A 16255-nucleotide genomic window follows, 5' to 3' on the forward strand; every position below is an offset into this window, starting at 1 on the left:
CCAATGCCGTGCTCAGCGTGACCCCCTGTGTGCTCTGATGCGGAACTGCAGATCCAGATCTTAATTAAAAATTACATACACCAACACACCTATTACATCTCCCGCAATGCACTGCTTATGACCTCACATATTACATCACTTATGACCTGGTCAGTGACATTACTGATGAAATCACTAATGACGTATAAAATGAAATCATTGATGACATCATCCAGCAAAGTAAACTTCAATATTCTTCATAAAATACCATTAAACAAAATTTCAAATAAGAAAAGGAGACAGGTGAGAGATGTACATCCTAGAGCTCACTATAATCTTATCAACTACTACACTCACTTATCACTCAGAAGAGAGTTTTCAACAGATAGTCCTGTCTCTTCTAAACAACTACCCTAAATATTAATGAGCAAGTAAGACATCTAATCGTAGAGGCCAGTCTATTGCAAACCCCAACAACACCATTTGTCAACCTGGAAAGAGGTTTTAGTGCAGATGACAGTTTTACACAAACCACTACAACACACGTCCAGTAGAGAGGTCCTACCGGACAGGCCAGTGTGTCACAAACCACTAATAAAATGATTCTTCATCCTGGAGAAAGGTGTCAGCAGCGAGGTCAGTCTGTTGCAAACTACTACTACACTGAGTCATCACCCTAGAGAGAGATCTTCATGAACAGATGAATTTATTGCAAGCTACTACTACACTCATTCATCACAAAGGAGAGAAATGTAAGAAAAGTGGTCAATATGTCATAAAATACACCTATACTCAGCCATCAATGTGAAGTGGAGTCTCAATGAACAGCTTAGAATGTCGTAAAGCACTACCATGCACATGCACCCGCAGGGAACATGTGTCTTCGTAATGGGCTAGCACATTCAAAAATAGTACACCCACTATAAAAATGGGATTATAATTTAGATGATATATGTTAGAAATACTAACACTCAGTAGTACAGAAAGAATAGTAATACAGGATATATTTTTCAGCGTAAGAAACATTTATTATATTTGCATATAAGGGGAGGGGGGCCATGTACCCCCTCCCGCAGCCATTAGAGGCCCGGGAGCACACACCCCGGGCCAAAAATTTTAAAATGGGGAGGGGACTAGCGGACCCCTCACTGAGCAATTTAGGCCCTCAGAATCCCACTCCTGGGGACAACATTTTTCAATATGGGGAAGGGGCACACAATCACCCTCCCCAAGCCTCTAGAGGCCCTGGAGAGCCCACCCCCTGAGCTACAATTTCTAAAAATGGGGAGGGGGCCATGTGGCCCCCTCAAGCCATGACAGGCCCCGGGTAGCCCACCCTGGGGGCCCCCATTTTTTAAAATCGGGAGGAAACCGAGTGGTCACCCCCCAGGTCATTAAAAGCCCAGGGGGCCAACCCTGGGCCGATAATTAAGGTAGGGGGGGCCATGCAGACCCCCTCCCTGAGCCATTAATAGCCTCAGGGACCCCATCCACTGGGACCAGCTCACTAGCTATATCCCAGAGACCCCACCCCAGGACATAGCAGTTTCCCTTTCCACACCAGCACGGGCAAAGAAACCTATGTTTGCTCACACTTGGTGAAAGCATTTTTTAATCTCCCACCACGTGGAAGAAAACACAGATTAGGAGCAGACTTTTGATTTGTTTCCCTGATGTGTGCAGGGAAACCGATCAAAATATTGCTCCCGCCCAGAGGGAGCAGCATTAGTTGCTGCTCCCTGCAGGTGGGAGCAATGCTGGCTCCCACAGCATGTGGGGAGGCGACTGGGGCCGCAGGGACCTTGGGGCTTCCCCTGAGGGGCCAAAGAGTATATGGAAAATAATGTGGGCCACAGGAGATGGAGTCCCCTGGGGGCCGCACGGCACCCCTCCCTCTTAATTTTCATAGTGGCCCTGAGGGTTGAAGTCCCCAGGGCCTAATAAGGCTTGTGGGAAAGGGGCATGCTGCCTTATCCCCTTTAATTAAAAACAAAAAAAACAGCCTGGGGAATGGGGTCCCCAGGGTCTAATAATGCTCAGAGAAGGGTGTCATGCGACCCCCACCCCTTTATTTAAAATAAATGGGTCCCTTGTGATAGGGTCCCCTGGACCTATTATGGCTCAGGGAGGGGGGTCATGCAGCCTTCCTCCCCTTTAATTAAAAAGAAAGGCCCTGGGGGATGGGGTCCCCAGCTCCAATAAGGTGCGGGGAGTGGGGCATGTGGACCCTCTCTCCTTTCAGGACCTGCGGGATGGAGTCCCCAGGGCCTAAAAAGGCTTGGGGAAGGGAGCATGTGGACCCATCACCTTTAAAAATAACATTAGGTCCTGTGGTGGTAACCACTGGGTAGTTATAGTTAGGATCGTGTTTCCATAGGAAATGCATATCTTGTGTTGCTGATAACTTTGGCCCCGATTGACAAATCTCCAAAGAACTTTCTCTACCTCTGTATAGCTAAGGACAGAGAACCTCCCTGGATCCCGAAGGATCTCCTGCTGAGATCTGATTGGCTGCTACCACCTCAACCAGGAAGGTGTGGCAGCCATCTTAGAATAATAAGAAATACAAAATAACCTAACTAGAAAATATATAAATTTAGCAAAAAGAAAAAGAAAGAAAACTAACATAAATAATAAACAATAAAAGAAGAAGAGAGAAGAAAAGAAAATTCCCAGGTGCTATTTGGACACACGATACCCATGTATAAGTTATTTAATTATATAGAAAATGTATTGACAAACAAACAATCAAAGGTGATCCTAAGACAATAATGGCGCTTATGAAGTTACACAAACAATACTGAAAATGCAAATAATACAGTGTGTAATCAGACAAAGTAGCTGAGGAAAAAGATTTACAAAAAAGGGGTTCAGGACAAAACAGAAACAAAATCCTGCAAAGAATGCGTCCCTTTCAGTTAGGGCCACATGTAGGTGTCGACGGCGTTTAGACCATAATAGCTTAAGAAGGTCATCATCAGGACAGAACAATAAACATCGGAGCGTCCAAGAAAATTCAGTAAAACATCTAAAAGGGAATATATTCATGGGTACCAGAAAAATAAAATGTATAAAGAATCATATCATAGCATCAGCTGAGCCAAAAACCAATTAAATAAGTGAATAGGGAATGGGAAAGAAATTAGTTGGTGGGCAAAAGACAAGAAGACCCACAACCACCACTCAAAAATCCAGAGTTTAGGAGAAGTTGGAGTGCAAGTGCCTTAGCCATGTGAAAAAGAAAAAGTTGAGTAAAGGAGGTACAATTACTCAAAAGGAAAAAGATATTTTCCATAACCGAAAGAAAAGTTAGATAAATGCAACCCATAATCAGCTGTGTAAAGGAATGGGTCCTCAGTAATATAATAAAAAAACTCCAATCACAGGAGGTGCAAGACTACACTGCACAATGGAGATGTCACACTCTGTTAGTGTGCTAGAGGACAAGATTAATCAACCCTGTCTGACAATCTAAATCCACCAAGTTGTCACCTAAAGATTACATACATCCAATATACTATGTCTCACATCAAGGAACTTATGTGGATGTATGGCAAGCAGAGGGAGTAGCAGAGAGTTACCACCAAACCGTTGGAAATTAAAAGATATATGGAACTTCACCATGCATGAGGCAGTCCCCACTTAGAATATGCCAAAGGACCAAAAAGAGTACTGTACTCAAAGATTAAATAGATGGTCTGACTAAGATATATACTTACAGCCCCACAACTGAAGTACTGGGTATTTTAGACCCAGCGGTGCAGGGGCACACACCCTATGACTTCTGGGTTCACCCTGTTCCGGACCTACAGAAACACAGAGTCTTCTGGGTGAAGTCAAAGATTCGTTTATTGGCTGCAGACCAATTACAGGTATCCTAGAAGTACAACAGCGTGTATGTTCTCAGGAGACTGCTGAAAATCATAGGAACGGACTTCTCCTTAAGTACAAAATATCATGCTCCAGGCACACATTCTTTGGTTTACGATATGGCCATTATAAGTATACATTACAAACGAAAAAGCAGAGTCATGATGACCATCCCACATTCCAGTTCGGCCAGCCCACAATGATTTACACAGTAAGGTTCAGATCCCACATCGTATGTCAATAGACCCCCCAATAAACATGAGCATCTCCTGTTTTGGGAAACAAGTCATAAAGCAGGAACAAGCAGGTGTGGAAGAGATTAGCCGGGGGATTGTGTAGAATGAAAGGGTTTTATGACGGGTCAAGCCCTGATGCTAATCACAGGTGGACGGAGGAAGGGGAGCTCGTGAGACCGGTTTGACCCGGGGCAGCAGAGCCAGCTGCCCAGGTCACAGAGAAGTCAGAGGGAAAGCCCATGTACTGTGAGGCCCGTATTTACTCCATTATAGCCTATGTGAGGGCAATGACAAGATGGCCACTGCTTCCAAAATGGAACCCGCGTAGTGGAGCAGAATAACGTGTACACAGTGCATTCATAGCTAGAACGATATATAAAGCACTCGTACATGCCGCATTTACCATTTGTGGTTCGCTAATACCAAGATAGACAGGGGTAGGGCCCTGTCCCCTACGCGGTCCCGAATATTAAAGTACGACAGACCCTCCTTTTGCCCTTACATAGGCAATCACTATACTCATCTTAATCCGAGTCTAGGTCAATGTTCACGAAGTCATGGAGATGTTGCTGTAGCATCATCCTATTACTTAGCTCGTCCCTCGATACAGGTTTCCTTACACATAAGGTAGTACAGAGACCACATATCGCGGGAGCACACTGTATACACAGGCAGAACAGGAAAAGAATGGCTAAGATCATTCCAATGACCATCAGAACTTTCCAACCCCAGGCAGATATCAATTCCCAGAACCACCCCACCAGTGACCAATCTCCCTTATCCACGTGTATGGCTTCAGATATTTTATGGAGTTTGGAGATGGCTTGATACACTGTTGGAGCATTATCTGGTATGAAAATGCAGCAACTGGATTGGATGACCTTGCATACCCCACCGCGGTCTGCAAGAATAACGTCTAGAACCATGCGGTTCTGCAGAGTCATAAGGCGATCCGCTTGGAGCTCAGCTGTCAGATTACTAAGGGCACCAGCCGTTACATTGACAGTGGATTCAACCACACTTGTCAGCTGTCTCAGGTTCCTACTATTGACCATAGGTCCCCAAAACGGCAGGAAACCCAAGAAGAAGTCTCCTGCTTCCTGACCCGCAGTATCCTCCTTACTAATCACACCTCTCACAACTCTGGTCTTGTGATAGTCAGAGGCAGCAGTAAATGTCGGCGGTAGCAAGTTCGCAATATAACATGTGCCCGAGAAATCAGGGGGCAGCCATGTATATGCTCGGTCATTACAGATGAAATATGTGCCCTTAGCAGCCAAAAACGCAGGGGAAAACTGTGACGGGAAGGTGTACGTTTCAGTACAGTCACTTCTTCCCAGTTGAGCTCTAGGATTCTGACCATTACCCTGTAAGCAGAACCGACCCATGTGGGGTACGACCCAGATTGGAGATGATATTTTTCGCTGTCTTTCACCCAGACTAATACTATACCCCGTCGCGTTCCATCCTACATAAGGTCTCAACTCTTCTTTGGGAATGGATGAGTATGCATCAATATCTCTACTCATATCGGCAACTCCTTTCATCAAAGCCTTATTATTGGTGATAGGTCTGATGGAACGCGGTTGGCGAGGGGAATAGGTATCTAGAGCATAGAGAAACATGGTTTGGAATGCCCATGACGATCCATTGTAACTGTACGGCAGCACCAGGTAGGGAATACCCTTGTTAATGGTATGTGGCATTAACCCACACACCCAGCAATTGGTCGTATTCATTACCAGTTGGTGCTGGTGCAAGAGCTGGATAAACGAGTTATTTACTAACTCTGATCGTCTGGTCTGTTCGTGCTCAGGCAAAGGGTGAAAAGAGTGAGAGGAGGCAGTAGAAAGAGGTATAGGCTGTTGAGTGGGTGCAATGGGCTTTTGAGCGGAGAAGAACACAAATCCTACAATAAACATTATGATACTACACAGTGTAAAAAGGCACAAAAAGACAAAACATTTACTTTTCATAATTTTACACATCCTTGCGTTAAAGTTCATTTCCTCAATTGGTCTCTCCATCTTAAAAAACTCCATCCTCTACTCGGGCCGCTCGCGGTGGATGAGTTTCTTCTGCTAAGGGGTACGCCTGTCAGTCCAGGGAAACGCCCTAGACCAACCAGAACCGTCGACCTAGCGTCTTCGGCCTGTACCCCAAAGTCTTGGCACCGCGACCCTGCGGCAGAACCCGGATGGTGGTTCGAAAAACAAAAATCAAGAAAGTCCTTCAGATGGGAGAGCAAAAAATGTCAAAAGGGAAAATAGTGAGGAAATCTTTATTTGTCCATGGGCCTAGGTCTCAAATTATAGCGGAGACGGCCAGGTGCTGTTTGGTCTTGAAACAAAAGTTCAGGCTCAGTGGTGTCCAGTCGACTTGATGGTGGCACAGCTTCCTGCAGAATATTGTCACTCTCTTGGTCTGAAACTGTGCCTTTTATGCGTGCGTCACTGAATGGTACAACACGAGGTACAATGTTTGTCTCTGAGTCGGCGATACCCTCCTTGACCCACTGGTCATATGGCAGAGGCAAGGGGACTACTTTGCAGTGGGTACCATGAATCCAGTGCTTCTTCCCTTTCACTCGCACTGCTGATCTTGTCGAAAGAAGAACAAGATGAGGGCCGATCCAGCGAGGCTCGTCGTTGCTCTTGCGCTGGAAATTTCGGACTAGCACCCACGTACCAGGGTTGATAGGGTGTCTAGGAGGTTCAGAGGCTTGGGGAAGAGTATCATGTACCTGTTGGTGCAAAACACGCAGTTTAACAGTCAAATCATACAGGTAATCGAGCAGTACTGGATGTTCTATCTCACTAAATTTCGCCGGTCTTGGCACGCCCCATACATTAGCCGGGCGGCCAAAGACGACCTCATAAGGGCTAAGTCCCACTCGTGAGTGTATGGTCATTCTGGTGGACAGGAGTGCTAAAGGCAGAGCGTCAGGCCATTTAAGACCGGTGCTCGCCTGGATTTTGGCCAGCTTGAGCTTTAAGGCTCCATTGTAGCGTTCTACTAATCCAGCTGATTGGGGGTGATTTGCAGCATGGAACTTCTGCTTTATCCCTAGCCCTTCACATACATTCTTCATCACTTTACCCACAAACTCACTTCCGTTATCACACCACACCATTCTTGGCATCCCAAACCTAGGGAAAAACTCCTTCACAAGGGCTTTGGCTGTGGATAGGGCAGTGTTATCTTTCAGAGGATAAGCCTCTATCCATTTTGAGAAAGCACAAAAAACCACCAGTACATATTTCAGGTTGTTGCATCTTTCCATGTGAATAAAGTCCAGCTGCAAAACTTCAAATGGACATGATGGGGGTGCAAAGTGACCAGCCGGAGTTGGGGTTCCCCTACCAGGGTTGTACTTCAAGCATACTATGCAATTCTTGACCACGTTCTCTGCACACTTGGGAATCCCAGCATTCTGCCATACTGGAGCCAACAACTTGCATATACCTTTCGTACTGATATGTGCCATTCCATGTGCCATAGTAACCACTGGAAGCACATATGCATCAGGCAACAACCATCGCCTATGTTCTGTCAGATCAATCCAACAACCATTCTCATCCAACTTACCCATACTTTCTCTCCACTTGCTTAACTCTTCCTCTGTGGCTTCAGCTTGAAGCGACTTCACACTCTCTATTGTGTTCTCACACATTCCCACATCATTAACCCATCTTGCGGGACCTGCAACATACATTCTGGTCTTCACATTCTGTGCTGTTTCTTTCGCGGTCTCATCAGCAAACGCATTCCCACGTCCAACATCATCTGTGACTTTCCTGTGCACACTGCATTTCATGATCGCAACTTGCAACGGTAGGGTCAGTGACTCAAGGAGATCATTCACCAACTTGCCATTCTGAATTTTAGCTCCATGCGACGTCAGGAACCCACGCTCTTTCCACAAACGCCCAAAATTATGAGCCACGCCAAAGGCGTACTGGCTATCTGTGTATATGTTCACTCTCATTCCTTCAGACAGCACACATGCTCTCGTGAGGGCGATTAATTCTGCTGCTTGGGCCGAATTATGTGGCACTCGTGCAGTTTCCACGACCGTGTGCAAAGTCGTGATAGCATATGCAGCAGTCGTGTCACCATTAGGGAGCTTGAAACATGACCCATCTACCCATAAAGTGCCATCACACTCAGTCAGGGGAGTATCTTTTAGATCTACTCTCCCTTTCGTCTCTTCTTCTGTTCTGAACAGACAGTCATGTTGCTCAATCTCATCTGAGTCTGCTGGAATTGGCAACAATGTGGCTGGATTCAGCGTATTGCATCTTTTTATGTGTATGTGATTAGCTAACAGTGTAAGTTCATAACCTGATAGCCGCGCACTAGTCAAGTGTTGTGTCTTGGTCCTATTTAATAATGTGTCTACAGCGTGTGGAACCATAACAATCAATGTGTTGTCCATTACCAAACCAGCAGATTGTCGGATAGACATCGCTGCAGCAGCTGTCGCTCTCAGACAGCTTGGCAATGCCCTTGCTACAGGGTCCAAGGTTGATGAAAAATATGCGCATGGGCGCGGTCTGTCACCAAAAGGCTGTGTTAACACTGACAACGCACATCCATCTTTCTCGTGAACATACAATGTAAAGGGCTTACTGTAGTCAGGGGTACCCAACACAGGTGCTGAACATAATGCATTACGCAATTCCACAAAACTTTTCTGGCACTCTTCAGACCATGGGATAGGATTCGGTGTGTCTTTGCATGTTAAGGCTAACAAAGGTTTTGCCAATAAAGAAAAACTAGGGATCCAATGCCTACAGTATGAAGTGATGCCCAAGAAAGCACGTACTTCTCTCTGTGTTTTCGGCACACTCAACTGTGCAATGGCTTGAATTCTTTCTGGGGTCAGTTTCCTTCCCTCCTTCGATAAGAGATGACCTAAGTAGGTCACTTCTTGTCGACAATATTGCAGCTTAGAGAGAGACACTTTGTGATGGAAAGCGGATAAATGGCGCAACAGTGACAATGTGGCTTCTTTACAAATCTTCTCAGTATCCGCAGCGATCAGTAAATCGTCCACGTACTGAATCAGGATAGCGCCACTAGGTAAAACAAGTGCATCAAGCTGCGCTTTCAAAGCCTGACTGTATATGGATGGACTCTCACAGTAGCCCTGGGGAGCGCGTTTGAAGCGGAAGCTTCTGCCTCCCAGACTAAAACCAAAAATGTCTCTGCTCTCTTCTGCAATTGGGATACTAAAGAAAGCATTCTTTAAATCGATCACTGAAAACCATGCAGCAGAGGCTGGAATCATTGTTAACAGGGCAGTTATATCAGGGACAACCGGAAACTGTGGCACAACAATCTTATTATCCTCTCTAAGATCGATCACAAATCTGTAAACAGGTGGCTGTGAAGGATCCGTTCGTTTTAAGACAGGTAAAATCGGACTATTGCAAACATTGCCTCTTGTCTCTTCAATCACACCCTTATTAATCAAGTCGCTGACAATGTCTAACAATGCTTTCTGCCCTTCATTAGAGATCTTGTACTGGGGAATACGTGGCAGTCTGACATTAGCCTTTAAAGTCACCACATATGGCGGTATCTCCAAGAGGCCCACATCATTGGGACCAGTAGCCCAAAGGGCATCCGGAAGGGATGACAATTCAGGTGGCATTGTGTTTTTAGACAAATACATTGGGGAAACCACTTTCTTGCCTAATGTAAGTTGTACTCCTGAAGGAGAACAATACAGTGTAGCGTGCAATCTTTTCAACAAATCTAATCCCAGCAAATTCTCACCACAACCTGTTGTCAGGATCAGGGGTGCTTTCAGCTCGCAAGGTCCAACAGAAAGTGACATGGGACTAGAAATCGGGTTCCTAACTGGGGCGCCAGAAAAACCTACTGAAACATTTATATCGCCAGACAAAGGTGCGCCAGGGAGTTTTGAATGCATGATTGAACTCTTTGCAGCACCAGTGTCTAGCAGAAAAGGCTCCGTTACATTTGCTGTAGTCACCTCAACATACGGTCCACTCTGATCCACTGGCACTGAAACAACTCCCTCTCTCTGTCTACGGCTGTCCTAGTAATCATTATTCTCTGCATCACCGTCCTCTGCATAATAATCATTATTATAATACTGGGCCGTATTACTAATCGCGTTAACTTGCTGGTCAAAGCTATTGATGGTACTTTGAGGCGGCAGAGGACGCGCGTTCTGGGGAACACTTCCACGCCCTCTGCCTCTAGGAGCTTGCTGACCACCCCTACCTCTTGCGCCATACATATTACCGTTCCGCTGCATTAATTTAGGGCAACTATATTTAAAATGACCTTCCTCTTTACAGTATGAACATTGGTTGGGACCTACAGGGACACGTGGTTGATAATACCCATTCATTTGCTGGTTGTTCTGAAACTGTTGGGGTTGGTGATAGACACCTTGGGGTTGCCTATAATTATTCTGACCTCCACGTTGCGGATAGCCCTGCTGTAAAAGGACCTTTGTCTTCAGTTCCTTCGTTTTTTTCTCTGTTCTATCTTTCTCGTCCTTATCTCTGTTTTCATAATACTGTGCAGTAGCCAGTATTTGCGCTGAAGAAGAAACAGCCCAAGAACTTTCTGAATCTTTTAACTTTTTACACAGGTCAGGAAGTAAATTCTGCACAAACTTATCCACAAACAGCCGTTGGCCACCCTCAGTACTCATATCTTGCCCACTGTGATCAATAAACGTTTCTTCAAACCTAGTAAAGAAGTCTGACACTGTCTCATCTTTCTTCTGCTTGCATGCAGATAACTTGTCCCAATTTACGCGCATCGCAGGCATTATTGTCTTCATATACGTAATGATTCTACCAGGCAATTCAGCTACTAAAGGTTCTGGTTTCGCACCACCAGTTTGTCTAGCATCAGCAGCGACAATGTTAGCCCATGTATCCCCTAGTTCTGCATTGTGATCTACATTACGAATTGATCCCCATAGAGGCTGTGGAACAACATTACCAAACAACATGTCTATGTCGGCCAGATTCATAATGCATGACCCTGCCGTCTGTGACAACTCTTTATAATAACCTGCTGGGTTTTTACGGGGATCAGGCAAGGACTGCTTAAGCGCTAACACCTCAGAGCGCTTCCATGGAACATGCACCCAAACACGCTGGAAATGCGCTGCCACAGCGGGGTTACCACCGGCAGCTGCAACCGCTTCCTTCCATACCGGGGGAACTTCTCTCATAGGGTATTGTCGCGCTTTTGCCTTTTTCCCCACAAGGACATCTTGTTCAAACAATGATTGCTGGCAATCATCATTCCTAAAGGACAATACAACCGCAACTGCTTTATCTACTTCGCGGTCCACAATTATACCAGTTCCAAAATCGAACCTCACTCTACACAATTCCTGCGGGTTTGGATTTTTACCACTATCCTCCAATTCTTCACAGAGAATTTCGCACATTTTCTCAAACACATATCTCTGTTTCGGGGCATCCCATTGATGGAAAACGTTGACAACTGATTCTACATTATACAGTGAAGGAAAAACAATCCATCTACGCGCCATGTTATCTATTACCTTTTTCTCATCGGGGTTAGGCAATTGGCTGCGCAACTGCTTACGCTGTAAACCAGGAGTCGCACCAGATGACTCAAAGAGAGGAGACATTAATGTAGTAACCACATTAGCTAAGCGCTGTCGCGCTGAAGGAGAAGCTGAGGCGAGAACAGGGGGAAAAACAGAGGGAAGAAAAGAGGATGTAGAGACAGGTACTGGAGTGGTGGAAGGAAGAGTGTTAGGGGAGGCAGTTACTGGATTAGGCAAAGTCGCAGGAAGTGCGGGGGCAGTTGGAAGCACAACTGGCGGCGCTTGAGAGGGCTGCGCTACAGGAATAGGAACTGGCTGCAAAGCAACTGGCGGTTGCGGCAAGGCTTGCAGTATATGCACTGGAGGCGGCATATTTACAAGCTGGGGAGGCGCCGTGGCAGTTTGAGCATACGGGGGTGGCGAACTCAACAAATGTGACATCAGGGGATCTTTCTCCTTTTCTTCGGACTCAATCTGCTTAGAATGTGGCAAGGCTGGGTAACATTTGTCAATCCCTAACTTACGCTGCCTGTGCAATTGCTCATTCATTTGCTCCTCTTCATTGTCTTTAAATTGTACAGCTGCTTGCATTACTGACATACCTCTCTCTCTTGTTCTTTTTTGCTAGCTTAATTTCCTTTTGTTTGGCTTCCTTTCGCCATAAGCGGAAAGAGTCAAACATCGCCGGCCGGGCTTTCTTCTTAAACAATTTAATTTCTAAATTATCTAAAATATCGGTATCAAAACTACCATTTTGGGGCCATTTTAAAACACCATCTTTCCTGGTGTAGTGGATCCACACTTCGTTATATGCAATGGGGCCTACGCCATGTTTTACATAGAGCTCATAAGTTGGAGTTCCAACCGGAGGAACCGGACATGATTCCTCTAGCTGGAAATCTTTTCCACAACCCAAACAGAATATTCTACCAAATAGTCCAGAACCAGGCATCTTTGCTCACTAGTCTAGATCCAAACGTCAAAGGATTATCGAATACGATATTCTCGTGAATACACGAGTCCTCTGGTTTTGGCGTTTGCAAACTCCAAAGTACCAAATTACCAAATCAAACGATCCCGAAGGATACCAAAAACAAATAGGAGACGCTCCACTTATACTTAACTGAATATTGCTGATCGATGGCGTCACCAGAAGACTCTCTCGATTGTTTCGCTCTCTCAAAACTCGTCAAGGGTCCAAAACAGGTCGATTAATCAGGGCAGCAGTCCTTCGTAGCCGTCGGGACGCGGAGAACCTCGCAGAAAAGACTTTCGGACCACGTCGACATGCAGGGGTCGATGAAGTGGCGGCCTTCCTCCGGAATTTCCACACGAAGCTCCTCACGAACCTCTGGCTTGGACTGGTACCGCTGAAATCGCCCCACGTTGGCCGCCAAACTGAAGTACTGGGTATTTTAGACCCAGCGGTGCAGGGGCACACACCCTATGACTTCTGGGTTCACCCTGTTCCGGACCTACAGAAACACAGAGTCTTCTGGGTGAAGTCAAAGATTCGTTTATTGGCTGCAGACCAATTACAGGTATCCTAGAAGTACAACAGCGTGTATGTTCTCAGGAGACTGCTGAAAATCATAGGAACGGACTTCTCCTTAAGTACAAAATATCATGCTCCAGGCACACATTCCTTGGTTTACGATATGGCCATTATAAGTATACATTACAAACGAAAAAGCAGAGTCATGATGACCATCCCACATTCCAGTTCGGCCAGCCCACAATGATTTACACAGTAAGGTTCAGATCCCACATCGTATGTCAATAGACCCCCCAATAAACATGAGCATCTCCTGTTTTGGGAAACAAGTCATAAAGCAGGAACAAGCAGGTGTGGAAGAGATTAGCCGGGGGATTGTGTAGAATGAAAGGGTTTTATGACGGGTCAAGCCCTGATGCTAATCACAGGTGGACGGAGGAAGGGGAGCTCGTGAGACCGGTTTGACCCGGGGCAGCAGAGCCAGCTGCCCAGGTCACAGAGAAGTCAGAGGGAAAGCCCATGTACTGTGAGGCCCGTATTTACTCCATTATAGCCTATGTGAGGGCAATGACAAGATGGCCACTGCTTCCAAAATGGAACCCGCGTAGTGGAGCAGAATAACGTGTACACAGTGCATTCATAGCTAGAACGATATATAAAGCACTCGTACATGCCGCATTTACCATTTGTGGTTCGCTAATACCAAGATAGACAGGGGTAGGGCCCTGTCCCCTACGCGGTCCCGAATATTAAAGTACGACACCAGTTTATGGAAGTTCAAGGGACCCATAGATGTATACCAGTCCAACAGGATCAGGAAACAATATATACTGCCTCCAAGCAATTGGGCAAAATTAACTGTTATCCAATTTGGCCAAAGCTACAAGGAAAAAAAAAATAATGAAAAAAGAATACTCAGACTGTTTGGTGCCTCGTACTAAATACTCCTAAATGAACGGGCAATTCATACTATACCTACTTGTGAAAAGTCAGACTGAGTAGTGCAAATGCGGACCATGCTGGTAATCAAAGTCCTAGTCGGTAGGCTCACCTTAGGTCAATCAATTCTCTACATAATGAAATAATTTATGCATGGGTATCATGTGTCTAAATAGCATCTGGGCATTTTCTTTTCTTCTCTCTTCTTCTTTTATTGTTCATTATTCATTATGTTAGTTTTCTTTCTTTTTCCTTTTGCTAAATTTATATATTTTCTGGGTAGGTTATTTTGTATTTTTTATTATTCCAAGTATTAGACTTGAACGTTTGCAATAATATATATTGGCAGCCTAAAACCATCTGCTCCAATTGACTAGCAATTTGGATAAGAATTATTTATTTTCTTATTTTGCAGTCTTTTAAAGATCAACATTCTATTGTGTTAAGCGCTGTACGAAGAACAGCTATAGACATGGCGACCTCTTTACAAAGAATTGAAAAGGGAACAGCCAATAAACCATATAAAACAAAGAAGGATAATGCTCAGCAGGAAAATATCAATGGTCAGCAGCTAAGGGACAGTGATGTGGATATAAGAGAAAGAAGGATAGTTTGTTCCCAGATAGTGAAAGTGGAGCAATATGACTAAGGGGCAGGTTAGAGTAGGGATAATACAAGATAAGTGAGGCAGGGGAGAGAATGAGAAGAAAGAATTGGAATGGTTAAATCTACTGTGGAGGGACATGAGGAGGAATTGAGGAAAAGGAATAGAATAAAGGGTATAGTGGAAGAAATAAAGATTAATTACTTGTCCAGAAACGTAAAACTTATACATGGGTTTTTTGCACTTTACGGAATTCGATTAAGGATTTCAAACAAAGCAGTTCTTCAAGCAAATGGATGGGGCCACTCTGGAGAAGAACTGAGTTGCAGCCTCATGATGTTTGAATGTTTGAGTGAAACTAAAGTTGTATAACTACTCTACAAATTTATGCCATAATGCAGGCCTGCATCTGCCTCAAAACAGCTCCATCATTTACAAATCCATAACAACCAGCACCTCTGCTTACTGTGCAGACATGCTCACCATCTCGGCACACTCCAGCCAAGTCACCATCAGACTAAAGAACGGGAAATGTCAAAAAAGAGCAAAAGAGAAAAAAGAAGGTATAAGGCATTTCCCATCTACACACTCAGGATCTGGTACAACATCTCCATATCCACCAGGACTACCCCAGTGTTGCTTCAACTTAGAAAAGTGTTCTTTAAAGAACACCACATCATAATACTTAAATGTGTCACAAAACAGCTATGCCCCCTGTCACTCTATGACAATATGCTGGTCTTCGACCCTGTACACAACTCTGCTACATTTTGGCTAGGTTCACAATATAGAAAACAGCATACACACATACCCTGACTAAACAAATTAATCCTTGCTGCTCGTATGCAGTCTATCTTCACTCTATTGAAAGTTAAAATGCAATACAAATGATCTAGTATGTTCTCATGGTGAGGTGGTATTCCAAAGGCACCATTATTTGCATATCTCGTGAACTTTAATTATTGCATTATCTATATTTTTTAGGAAGGGTCAATTAAAATTGTTTTGTTGGGATTTTCTTTAAATAGAAGGGTTTTGAGCTGTTTGTGAGGTGATTGGAAAGGTTAAATGGCTTGTTGTCTTAATTTCAGAATTTGAAGCTGGAGCTTCTCAGTGATGCAGTGAACCCACTTGCTACTTAACTGAGATGAGAAATGAGACAGATGACCTTTGATAGGTCTGTTGAAAATACACCATGCTTCTAATTGAAACTAGTGGAGAGAGCTAGGTTGGTTGGTTGGTGGGTTCCTAAGACCGATCATGCTTCAGCGTGTCACACACCATTTGCACGCAAGCCACCTTGTCGAGTAACCTTGCCGAAGATCAATCCTCGGCCCAATCTGTACATTTCTGGTGTGTTTTATGGTACACAGACCAGTTGTGATGCTATATTTAACTTTCACAAGCCGATAATGAATCTTGCCACTTAGGTGGGTGACGATTTAAAATCCTAACTTTGGGATGGCCATAACAATTAGGTTTGGTACAGATTACGACAACGTGCAGGACACCTCTTACTTGAGCTTCACTTGACTATTAGGCTATGGGCAATACTG

The 16255-nt window shown here is 44.7% G+C and overlaps 1 protein-coding gene across 2 annotated transcripts in view; it reads left to right on the top strand.

The window, feature by feature from the left end:
* The window catches only part of CLMN (calmin), a 479452-nt gene that overhangs the window by 404446 nt on the left and 58751 nt on the right, over positions 1-16255 (top strand). The gene's annotated exons all lie outside the window — the stretch shown is intronic.

This window comes from Triturus cristatus, chromosome 9, assembly GCF_964204655.1.
Source record: "Triturus cristatus chromosome 9, aTriCri1.1, whole genome shotgun sequence".
In the NCBI taxonomy this organism is placed as follows: domain Eukaryota; kingdom Metazoa; phylum Chordata; class Amphibia; order Caudata; family Salamandridae; genus Triturus; species Triturus cristatus.